Raw genomic sequence first — 11629 nt, forward strand, 5'->3', positions numbered from 1 at the left:
TTGTGAGGTGGGGTGAGGGAGCAAAATGAAGGCAAAGAGGTGGTGGGTGGCATGCTCCTGAAGGTTTAGGTGAAGTGGGGTGGTTCATAGTTTAAGAATTTAATAGTTCATATTTAAGAATATTGTGCATCACAATACAATGGTAGCCAAGTTCTAGAATCCAGGTTTTCTATGTTTGTTCCACTGTACCCCCACTAACTGTGATACTACTGCATCATTTGGCGAATTTTATTTTATTGCTAGTAACATTTAAACTTATTACTTGTCCACCATGAAATATGATTTACCTGAAGCCAGTGAGGCAGTCCATGGGATATTCTAAGCTCCCATAGGGCGTATGACAGTGGCAGAAGCGACTGTAGGAACATTTCCAATTCCACTTCCGAGACTACTATAATGGTTGATCAGAGGAGTAGATCAACAATGGATAATTATTTTTGGAGCAAAATGGCTAATGAAAATAACAATTGCTAAATATCAGATGATAGCGTATTTTCTTTCTGGGTTTTTGTTTTGTTTTGTTTTTTGTTTTTTGTTTTTTGTTTTTTTTGTCTTTATCTTGGTGTTAAAAAAGTGACTCTAACAGAACACAGTTTGACTACATGAATATTCTTTCCTCTTTCTCGCCTCTTAATCTTTGTTTTTGTTTTGTTTCTTTTTCCCTAATGACCACACTTCTACTCAAGACATCTTTGTCCCATTGAGGCAGGTCCAGAAGTTGAACATGGAGGAGTAGAATCCTGAATTAATCAGAATTTAGATGGTCTGAAATTAAGACATTTAAGAATATCAGCTCATGTTCCATACCCCAATCTCCATGCAAGCACGCTAGCCCCTTGACCTAAGGGGGGTACGAGGTGAAGAGATCTGACCTGGTCTTAAGCTTGGAAGCAAAGCCCAACTTTTGTGTTTGCTGCAGACGATGTTTATTGATCTAACTGCGGCACTTGTATATTACATCTTTTCCCCTTAGTTCATTAAACTGGATGTCTCATGGAGTACCAATTAAACCATTAGCTATTAATAGCTTTCAAATGTAAACCGGTTCATGCCAATTAGACCATCATGCATGGCAGCCCTGAACGAGAAATGGATTACAGGTGCTGTTCCTTTGGCTGGCATTTCTCCCATAGGAACCAGGGAACATGGTTCAGAAAACTCAGTTGAGTAAAATGAAACAGGGCAAAGTCTTCATTAAAAACTTGAATAGCACCCAAGTCTCTTTTGAGGAACCAGAATGCTGTCAGGTCTCCACAGGTCAATGCTATTCCCACCAATTTCTAGTAATAAGACTACATTTTAATTCCAAATCTTGCTGACTGAAGTAGTGCATCCTTTCAGTCATGCTGCCCTCAACATCGAGGGCCAGGGTTTGAAATGGCAAATACAATCTGCTTGTAATAAAATTATACCTAATCCTGAAAACTATTAATATAAGGAAGTGACTAAAGCATAACTCTCCTATTTTGAAGAGGATCTTAACATGAAATGTGGCTGAAACAAAGAAAATAAAAGGGCAAAGTGAGAGGGCATAGAAAGAAAAGTGGGGGTGGGGTGGGGAAACCTTTCCCAAACCTTAAAATTAAGAATGATTTCTCTTTAGAGTGAATACAGAAGGGAGTGTCTATATCATTTGTAAAACAAATCATTCATACGTTCTGCAAAAATGATGTCCAACTCAGCTCTTCTAAGGTAGAATCTGAAGTTTTATGAACAGAAGCAACTTAAATATTTCATTTTGTTTTGCTGCGAGACTCTTTAAATGATATGTCCCTCTCTACCAGCATTTTCTTGGTGAAAAGAAGAGAACTATAGGTATTCTGCAGAGGTAATTTATTATGCTGAGTTGGAAATTCATTATTTCCCCCAGAGTTCAAAAAACACTAAGATAGTTATTCGGCCAGCCATTTTCTTAATCTGAGAGATCTTTTTTATCTAGAGAAAATGCCATTAAACAAGAAAACAGTTAAGGGGTTCCTGGGTGGCTCATTCAGTTAAGTGTCTGAGTTCAGCTCAGGTCATAATCTCAGGGTTCTGGGAGTAAGTCCCGCATTGGGATCCCTGCTCAGTGGGGAGCCTGCTTCTCCCTCTGCCGCTCCCCCTTCTCATGCTCAGTCTCTCTCTCCCTCTTAAATAAGTAAATAAAATCTTTTAAAAATTGATAATTATGCGTTCTATCTTATGTATCATCGATGATCAGAAAATTCGATTTCATGTTTATATTATTGAGGATTTCGATACACACATATATTTGCTATATTTGTATTATAAAGTTATCCCAGGCATACTTATTAATTTACAGATACCAGATAAACATTTGTTCCATAATGACCATTTTCACGTTGGAAATTTTTGATGCTACAAAATGAAATGTTACTTCCAGCACCCCATTTTCCTTAGGCGGTGTCACCATCCCTGTTCACTGGGTCTGATACATCAGCGTCATTTTTGTCACTTGTCTTTCTTTTGTCCTCTATTTGATCAATGATCAAGTTGTTGATACTGTTATTTATTTCTTTATAACAGTTCTTTACACTCATCCTTTCCTCATTCTCAACATTGTCATTCGGACTGGGCAATCTTACTTTTTTTGAACTTTTGGTACCATTCCAATTGTCTTGTTCTCTCTCCTCTCTCTCTCTCTCTCTCTCTGTCTCCTTCCATCCCTGAAAAACCTACTGCTTAAATTGCCTAAAGCATCTGTTTAACTCTAAAGTGTAACCTGTCTGCTTGTTGTGTCAGAACACTCTAGAATCTAGCCTACTGTAGCTCTCACATGACATGCTTAAGACAGAAAAGGGTGCAGAGTAGAGGCATCAGCAGACCACACTCTTTCTCCTCCTTCCTAGCTCTTCTTTTCTTCTATGGCTCCTCTTTTCTCCCTTTCTCCCTTCCTTTCTTCCTTCTCGTCTTTGCCTAATGCCTGCCTTCACTGTATTTCCAAAGTGCATCTATGCAAATGTGCTGATTCAAAAGCGCTGTGTCTTAATGTGAAATTGACAAGCCTGGCTTAAGTTCAAGTCCTCACTCAAGTGGAGCTTTCTGCCACCTTGGAAAAAGATACAGCTGTGGGAGTGCTTACTGTGGTCTATGTCCTGTGTTAAGCACCTTACTTTTACTATGCCATTTAACCTTTATAACAACTCTTTTTGGTAACCATATCTCAATTTTATAGAGAAGGAAGCTGAGTGAAAGAGGGTAAATAAATTGTCTGCCCAAAGTTTGTAAAGATGGAGATGACCAAGTCTTGGCCAGCCCAGGTTCCCGTTCCTCCAACAGGGGGCTCTGTGGATGTCCTTTATATTTAATTAGGACAAATAATTGATACTTAGCCACCACATTCTTTGCATACTACTAAACAATTGTCTGTGTGTCTGTCTTCTCCTCGCAGCTAAGCTAGCTATTCCTTCAGGGCACGGATGGTGTCGTGTATAATTTTGTATTCCTCTCCACCCTGGGATAGAAATACGCAGGAAGCTCTCAAATACATAAGGAATAAACGGATTAACCAATCGATGGAGCTTTCTTAAGCTTTTTCCTTTTGGCTCCAATTCTATATAGAAGGCACATAATGGCTATTCCTTAGGGCATCAGCTCAACTGCTAAAAAGTCATTTAAACTCTTCGGTATTGAGTATATCTCCCATATCTCTTTTACTAAATATAGATATCATATAGGAAAACGATGGTGACAACACATGTGAAGCCTCCAGGTGTCTCAAATAACAAATATTACATCATTTATGCTTTTATTCATCGGTTACATTCAGAACAGTTTTCTTTTTCTTAGCAGCATGAAGCTCTCAAGAGGGAACAAGAAGCACACGCCTTGCAGGGGCCTCTTTGCCGGAATGCACTTCTTATACGTGAAAGCTGAAAGTTGAAGTTTCGAGGATATCTGGATGCAATGCCAAGCACATCTGTTTCCTCGAAGCTTCTATTCAGGGGAAGATTGATTATGGGCAGGTGAAGGTTAAGGGGGAGGCTTTAAACTGGCAGGAAGTCTATTCAGAGGACATGTTGTATTATAGAAAGGTGACTTGGGTGCTAAGCCATATTAGTGATACGAGTTTGAAGATAATATTCACAGGTGCACACTTCTAAATTAATTTAATAAATGCACACTCGGCATGCAGTTAATCTTTTCTCACCACGACTTGCGCATTGCTAATATCTTATAAGAGTCGGACTTTCAGTTTTATTTTAAATTAATATAGCAGGTGTTTCCACAACATGCCTGAGCCGTAACAACACACCACGAAATTGGACAACAGACAAAGCTCTCCGCAACTCAGATTTCTATTTGGTTCATTAGGAGCGTTCTATTATTGCTCAGAAAAGTGGGACAACTCTTAGGCTGGTATGTTTTGGGCTTCTTTCGTCAGGTGAATGGATTCCACAGGATTCTCCTCAGTTCTTGAGACAAACTGACTTTAGGGTTTTTGTGAAGTGAAAAGGTTCATAGGGTATTAGCTCTATAGGCAGATGGGAAAACTAATGCGAAGTCATACTTAGTGCCGGGTTTCCATTGGTTGTGGCAGCAGAACTAGTATCTAGGAAGAGCAATTGGTGGCTGAACTAAAGACCTGGGCAAGGCCAGCAAAACAAACAAAACCCCCCCTAAACCCCAAATAAATGAATGAATAGAAACTGAGGAGAACACAACAGAAACAGAAATACATGAAGGTCAGTAAAAATCTATGCCAGAGCCAATGGCTTACGAACCGAAAAATTCAATTATTGCAGTTTTATAACATGCTGGGATGTGTGATAAAACAAGTCCCTGTCTTACTATTGCCCTCTTTCCTTAGAAAAATGTCGTGGCTTGTTCCTGAGTTTACTACCCAGATGAACTTTAGAATCCTCATTTTACATCCAAGCAAGAGTGCCCTGGGCCCTTGCCAGTTCCCCAACTCTGCTCCCACCACCAGTCCTATCTCACCTTGTGTGAAAATGGCATTAGCATTACTCAAAATGTGGAGATTAATTTGGGGACACTTTACCTTTTACAATGAGCTTTTTTTTTTTTTTTTAAATCCAGAAACATGGTGTGTCTGTTCATTTATTCAGCATAGCATTTTAATATCCATCTCCCCCGCTAGGTAAATGGTAGGATGTCAGAGTCCCTTGGATTCACATTTTCAAAAAATGTAGAAGTAGTGTCTCACAGATTTGTAGCTCTATGGTTAAAAAGAAAATCAGAGTATAAGGAAAAGTTTTACCTTTTGAAGGTGAAGTAGAGACCCACATTTTATTTATTTATTTTTAATTAACGAGGTTTGGCAGATGATCGTGGAGTAGGACAAGAATCACATATTTTGAGGACAAAGAGAGTGCAAGTTGGTTGCTGCCACTAAGCGGGGGTGAGGTACCATAACTGTTAATGAAGGTTCTCTAGAATGTGTTTGCCGGGAGAAGGAGGGATCTCCAGAAATACTGCCTTGCCCTTTATCTTAGAGGAGTTCCAGTTTTTCTTCCTCTTCCTGGCCTGGGGCAGGTGCAGACCAGATGATCAGGATTGGAAAGAATATCCTTTGATCTGTCCCAAGAGCTTGAAAACTGCAATTGAATGAACAGCGTCCACAGACGTGTTTGTGAGGTTGCCCACAGTGCTACGTGAGCTAATTTCTCAGTCAGCTGCCCTTCTGGGGTAAGGGCACAGGGAGAAGGTTCAGTGTGTGATGGTGGGTGCAGACTTTGGGAACAGAACAGAGCTCAGGCTGATTGCTTTCAGCTTTTTCGTGGAATCTGGTTTGGAGGTGAAGGACGGCAAAGGTCCAAGCCCCGTGTTTTGTCTAAATGGTATCTTGCTTTACCAATTACTTCTGGAAGCTTGACCTGACTCCTACAATGTTTTGCCAAGTTATTATTTCTTTCTAAATAGTGGGCCCAAAGGAAGGAAGAGGAACACATGACCCTTCCCTGAATTCAGCTCCCTGCTGGGGTCCACTGCTCCGACCCTTTGTTTCCCCCCAGCGCTGCAGCCCAGTGCCTGTTCTTTATTTTCCTTTAATGCAGGACCCAGGACTCTGCTCCTCCCTGTGAAGTGTATTCAACTGTCACCATTGTCCCCACAGATCCATTAACTCAGTGGCTCCAAACTCCTAAGGCCAAAAGCGGCCACCCCCTCCATCTCCCTCTCCCTCTGTCCTCCCTCTCCCTCCCTTTTCCTGCCTTCTGCAGCTCTCCCCACATCCACCAATCTCACTCTCTTGAGTTCCCTTCCCCTTCCCCCTGCCTTTGGTGACAGAAAAGGAAAGACACACCATAAATACATGAAATTGATGACATATAACTGAGATGAACACAGTCATGCATCCTGGGTCTCTATCTGTACCTACCAACCATCTTTCTCTCCCATTTATTGCACATGCGTCAAGCTAGTTTCTTTATGTGTTTTCTTCACAATGTCCTCAGGGTAAGTGTCTCTGTCTCTGTCAGGGTGCTGAACGGTAAGTCACCTGTCCAAGGCCACTCAGCTACTGAGAGGTGGTCCCTGGGTTAGAGCACAAGGCTGTCTAAACCCAAAGACTGTACTCTCTTGCTTCTAAAATCGTGGTTGAAATTTTATACCATAAGGGGCAGCTAGTAGACTTAATTTCTGTGATAGTTACAGAAAGCTGAAATAGATGGAGATTTGTCATTATAATACTCAAACTTAATTTGGGGCAATAATTCCACATTCTGTTTAAATGGAACTGTTTCTAAGCTACCGCAAAATACAACCAATCAGGTGTTATCTTTTGTTTTTTTCTTTTCTCTCATGTGTGGAGATAGTTATTAGAGTTGGCAAATAGCTCTAAAGTGGGGGTAACCAGAGAGAAAAGTGCCTTGCACGTTTGAAAGTCCCTGTGACCCAGTCAACACACACTTATTAGTATCTCCCATGGGAAACGGAAGTGGACCAAACCAGTTCCTGTCTTAGGAGACTTCACCCTATCTGATGAGTCAGGGGAGAAGATGGCAAAGTAGAAAACAAGATAAGAAGAAGATGAATGTGCTGAGTGCGACCCATGGATCACTAATGGTCAGATTCGAGGGAAGGAAAACATCACCGTGAGATGTGGTAGTCAGGGGAGGCTTCTTGGAGGAGATGGGACTTAAGCGTGAGAAGGATGAGTTTAGAGAGGTGATGAATGTTTCACAGTATTACAAACGTCGAACCTGAAGGAAGGGTGCCCATGAGGACAGATTCTCATTTTGAAGACAAGCTAGAAAACTAGGGTGGTTGGGTTAAGAGAAGAGACCAGGAGGGTTTAGGAGCCCAACAGGCCACCTGGGCTACAGGGAACAGGAGACTTGGGCTGCTGCATTGATTTAGTGGAAGACATGGTCGGAAAGTTAGGACCAAATAACGGATGGCCAGCATGTCATGTGAAGTGCATTCTGTGGGTAATGGGGCCCACGTAGGAGGACTTCTCAGCTCAGAAATGCTTTGACCGAAGCAGACTTCTAGGAAGCTCAGTTTGCAGGGATGGACAGAAGAGGGAAAGGGACCTGCAAGGAGGCTGTTGTAATGGTCCACGTGTGACACGATCATTCTGGAGTGGTGGCTGCAGGCCAGATGTGAGAGATGTTCTAAAGGAAGGACTCACAGAATTTGACGACAGATTAGCTATGGGGGTGAGGGGGATATTAGAGAGAGAGGGGGGAAAAAAAAGCTAACAGGCTAATTCCCCTCCTTCTCAGCATACTGAGATGGAATTGAAAATACTTTAAAAGGAAACATATTTCAGGACAAACTTTTCCCAAAAATATCTTCTTTCAAATGCCTCCCCCACTCCTGCCCAAGGATCTAACCTAAAGGAAAGGTAAATTTACCATATGGCCATAGAATTAATTTCATACATGAGCTTCTTTTCCCTCAAAGTCAATAATGATGATAAAAATAATAATCTATTTAGAGTCAGCGCCTTAAACATTTTAATCTCCTGAAATGTACTCTGCGCTCTCTACACAAAAATATTGTACAGGGGAAAAAAAGAACCAGATGTCCTGACCTGACCCACTGGTTGGCCTCATCCACAGGACAACGGCTGGCGAAAGCTCAGTACTGAGTATCCCAAACCTTGCTTTATGGATTTGTCAAGAGTAAACCATTTTGAATCTAAAATACAAAAGACCCCCAAACCTCCTGCATGGATATACAGTCAGGAAAGGAAATGCAAAGCGTCACCCTTGACACTTGTCTCTACTATTGACTATCACAATGGAAAGGACCACAACAATCTGCCTGAAGTCACATAAATTTTCTTAGAAGGAAAGAGAGAAGAGCCCTTTTAATTATTTGATGAAGATTCCCACTCATAAGCTAGCAGGTCAGTGAGTATTTGAATTCCTGTATTTTTGTTTTCCACTCCGCCCTAAAAGTGGATTTTGCAACTTAACTGGATAGAGCTTTTCAGACTGTTAGCCTCTGAGCTAGCTCACTGCATGCCTAGATAGCAGGACCCATCCACAGTGCAAATGGAGATCTGCCCTCCCGGTTATTTTTCCCTTCCCTGGGAGGGCCAACCTTGGTGCTTAAACACTTTTCCAGCTGTTGTGATACTGATGGGAACTTCATGTGTGTTACCAGCGCAAGTGCTGTCAGGAAGAAACCAAATGTCAAATGGAGGTATGTAGAAGTCACCATAAATATGTCTCTGAATGTTTACCATCTGGAACCGTAGATTTCGATTTTGACAAGCAACTGGGATTACCCTGTGGGCACTGCCTTTTTAAGCAGAGCCTTTTAGTTGTGCTAAGTTAACTTCATGTTACTTTAGCCTGGCCGGGGCCGGGGGGTGGGCGGGGGGAGGCGGGATAACACACCCCTCTGCCTTCTCAAGGTGTGAATTTATTATTTCTCAACTCTTCTTGTTTTGTCTCCATCCTGCCTGATCCTGCATACGATGGACTTTTGCGGGGGTGGGGGGTGTGGAATGCTCCCAGATTGTCAAAATCCTGGGCAGGGAGCCTGGTGGTCAGTCTGGAACAAGAATGACATCTGCTGTGGGGCTCCCACGGCTAAACGGAACTTGCCTTTGTTAGCTGCCCACACCACACCTCCGTCCTGCGAGGAGAAACTTTACTTCCTTAGAAAATACTTCCGCGCTAGTGAAACGTGCAATGGGTGGTCAGCCCTATACCTGTTACCTGCTGTGCTTGGAGTCTTAATCCTAAGGGCACCCGAGATACGAGATACGAGTTTGCCTTTCTGTCTTTCTTTTTTTTAAGCCCCGGTTCCATTGTAGAGCCATAATGGAATGACTGGAATTCCAGAAGACTTCAGTTTATGAACTTAGTCCTATTTCGGTTATGTAATATTGGGAATCAGATAATACTCGGTCATTATAACTGCCTGCTTATTTATGAGGAGACTTTCTCATTGAAGGCTTTGAGACCAGAACCAGAGAACACCGTGAATTTAATCGCAACTGAACACCATGCTGAAATATTGTTTCAATCGTAACTTTTTAAAGACAAGATGAAAAAAATATCAACTGGCAGGATGCAAGAAAAAAAAATGCATATTACAAGTGGAAACATAATTTTACAGGCATCTTTATGCCGTTGAATAGAAAAAATCACAAAGCTCTAGCCATAAATCCTGTTGTTCAGCCTATTAAACAGCTCCTATTTCAGAATAGCTGCTATACAGTTTTATTCATCGAATTTCTCACCTGCAAAGGGTAAGGACAGTGTTGGGTTTCTCTACCAAATGTGAGAGTCCAGTAAGAGCAAGAAATCTTGAGCACCACGGGTATATGAACGTGGGTGTAGGAGGGCAAGTCTGTCAGGGGGCAAAAGAAGGGATTCATTGACTCACCTAGCTCCACCAAAAATTTGGAAAAGTGAAGATTTTACTTTTTGATCCCTGTTAAAACAAGGCATCGGCTTGAGAGGCCTTCTTCACATCACACGTTAAATGTAGTATATATGTCCCATTGGTACATTTCAGGTCGATTTAATTTGGGTGGGTGCTTTTAGCAGATGGGTTATCTTACCAGCTACTCACATATGTGATGAAAACTCATTTTATGTTGCTCAGGGACCAGATGACCATTAATTTCCAATGACTAATTTATAATTAAAACCTTTTCTTTTAAATGTTTGTTTATAACCCAGCCAGAAAATCTATTTCCATTTAATTAACACTTCAGATAGCCTGTTTAAAACCCATAAACGTAGTGACTTTAACGATCCATTACAGAGATGCTACTTTAGTTTTCAATGACTTGTAAAACTTTCACAAACAGATCTGCAAATGAATTACTCCATCTGCTCCCCTGCAGCTGCAGGAGGCTAAACTCCGTTAAAGGGCATTTTCCTACTTCCTCCTTTTCTGCTTTTCCTCTAGCTCTAAGCATTTTTACTTTAAAGCCACTCTCTCAGCTGCTCAAAGGGCAGCCTCTTCTCTTCAGGAGTTTTCCAACCTCCAAATTTTGCTAGAAACCCTTGAGTCCGTCATAAATCAGACACAATGTACCTTTTAAAAATCGGTTAAGAAAGCATTTCCGTCTCTGCCAGCAAACTCAGAAATAGACTCCCGAAAGGATCTTTACAAACGGAGCGGTAAAATGCAACAGTTTGAAAGTGCATTTTAATTTGGAAGGCTGAAATAAATGCTCTCTTGGCCCGATCCGTCCTTCCCGGAACAATTTACAGCTCCTGTCTGGGGGAGGCAACGAGGCTATTCAAGCGTACAAACACCGCTCCAAAAGACATTTTCTTAGCTACACCTTCAAGAGCAAGGCAGGAGGAGTGTTAGTTCTATAAAGACAGCCAAGCACCAAGCTATGTTCACTGTTATCTGTCCGCCGTACAATAGCAGCATTGATAGGGTAGCCACAACGGGCTTTGACAAGTGTGCTGTGCTAGCATTCCATTCAAAACTATGTTAAGAGAGAGAGAGAGAGAGAGAAAGAGAGAGAGAGGGAGAGAGAGAGAGAAGCATTCAATGTCTTTTACTTTACCTGAAAAAACTGCCTTTCTTGTGGCTGCAGAAAATGAATTCCTCCTCTTCTCCCAAAAGCAAAGTAGTTTCCTTGCCCGCAACTCTCCCTTGGAGAAGACCACACAGCTCCAGCAAGGCAGCCTTCCTGCTCCTAATCCCCACTCGAATGCGATGACACACACTAACCCCAACCATCTGGTGCAACACGTCCTCAAGCACTCAGCACAGTGGTGTGTCAAGACAGGCTGCCCAATCCAATTGCTGGGGCTGGGTGTCTCTCACCGACCGGAGGCTGAGGGCAGGACTGAAACTGGAGGTCTGAGAACTCCCAGTCAAGTAACCTGAGATTTCAGAGAGAAAGGACGGCTCCAAAGAGAGGAGGAGTGGGAGGTGCTAAACAGAAGGTGGAGGGAATGAATTATTCTGGTGGCCAGTTGTGCGTTACTTTTCACAACTCCTTGTGCTCCCCGGGGACCACTGGGACCCTCTGAGGGATGCACGGAAACACCAAAAATCTTTCCCTGCCAACCTGGTGAAGGCAATCTTCCCAGCGAGGCACCTCCGCTCCCCCCACCCCCACATACACATACACCATCACCACCCCCAGGAGATAAAAGATTCATCCTGACATACTGATAACGTGTTAATGTAGGAGTAGTTTGCACTGAAATGTGACATCTACAGTTTGAGA

At 42.3% G+C, this 11629-nt stretch overlaps 1 long non-coding RNA gene across 1 annotated transcript in view; it reads right to left on the bottom strand.

Moving 5' to 3' along the window:
- The window catches only part of LOC116861668, a 95018-nt gene extending 83686 nt beyond the window's left edge, over positions 1-11332 (bottom strand). Inside the window, exon 1 of the long non-coding RNA XR_004381523.1 lies at positions 10958-11332. This is a non-coding gene — a long non-coding RNA (uncharacterized LOC116861668). The remainder of the gene's footprint in view (positions 1-10957) is intronic.
- Positions 11333-11629: the final 297 nt, after the last annotated feature.

This window comes from Lontra canadensis, unplaced genomic scaffold (genome assembly GCF_010015895.1).
Source record: "Lontra canadensis isolate GAN:19392208 unplaced genomic scaffold, GSC_riverotter_1.0 scaffold203, whole genome shotgun sequence".
In the NCBI taxonomy this organism is placed as follows: Eukaryota; Metazoa; Chordata; class Mammalia; order Carnivora; family Mustelidae; genus Lontra; species Lontra canadensis.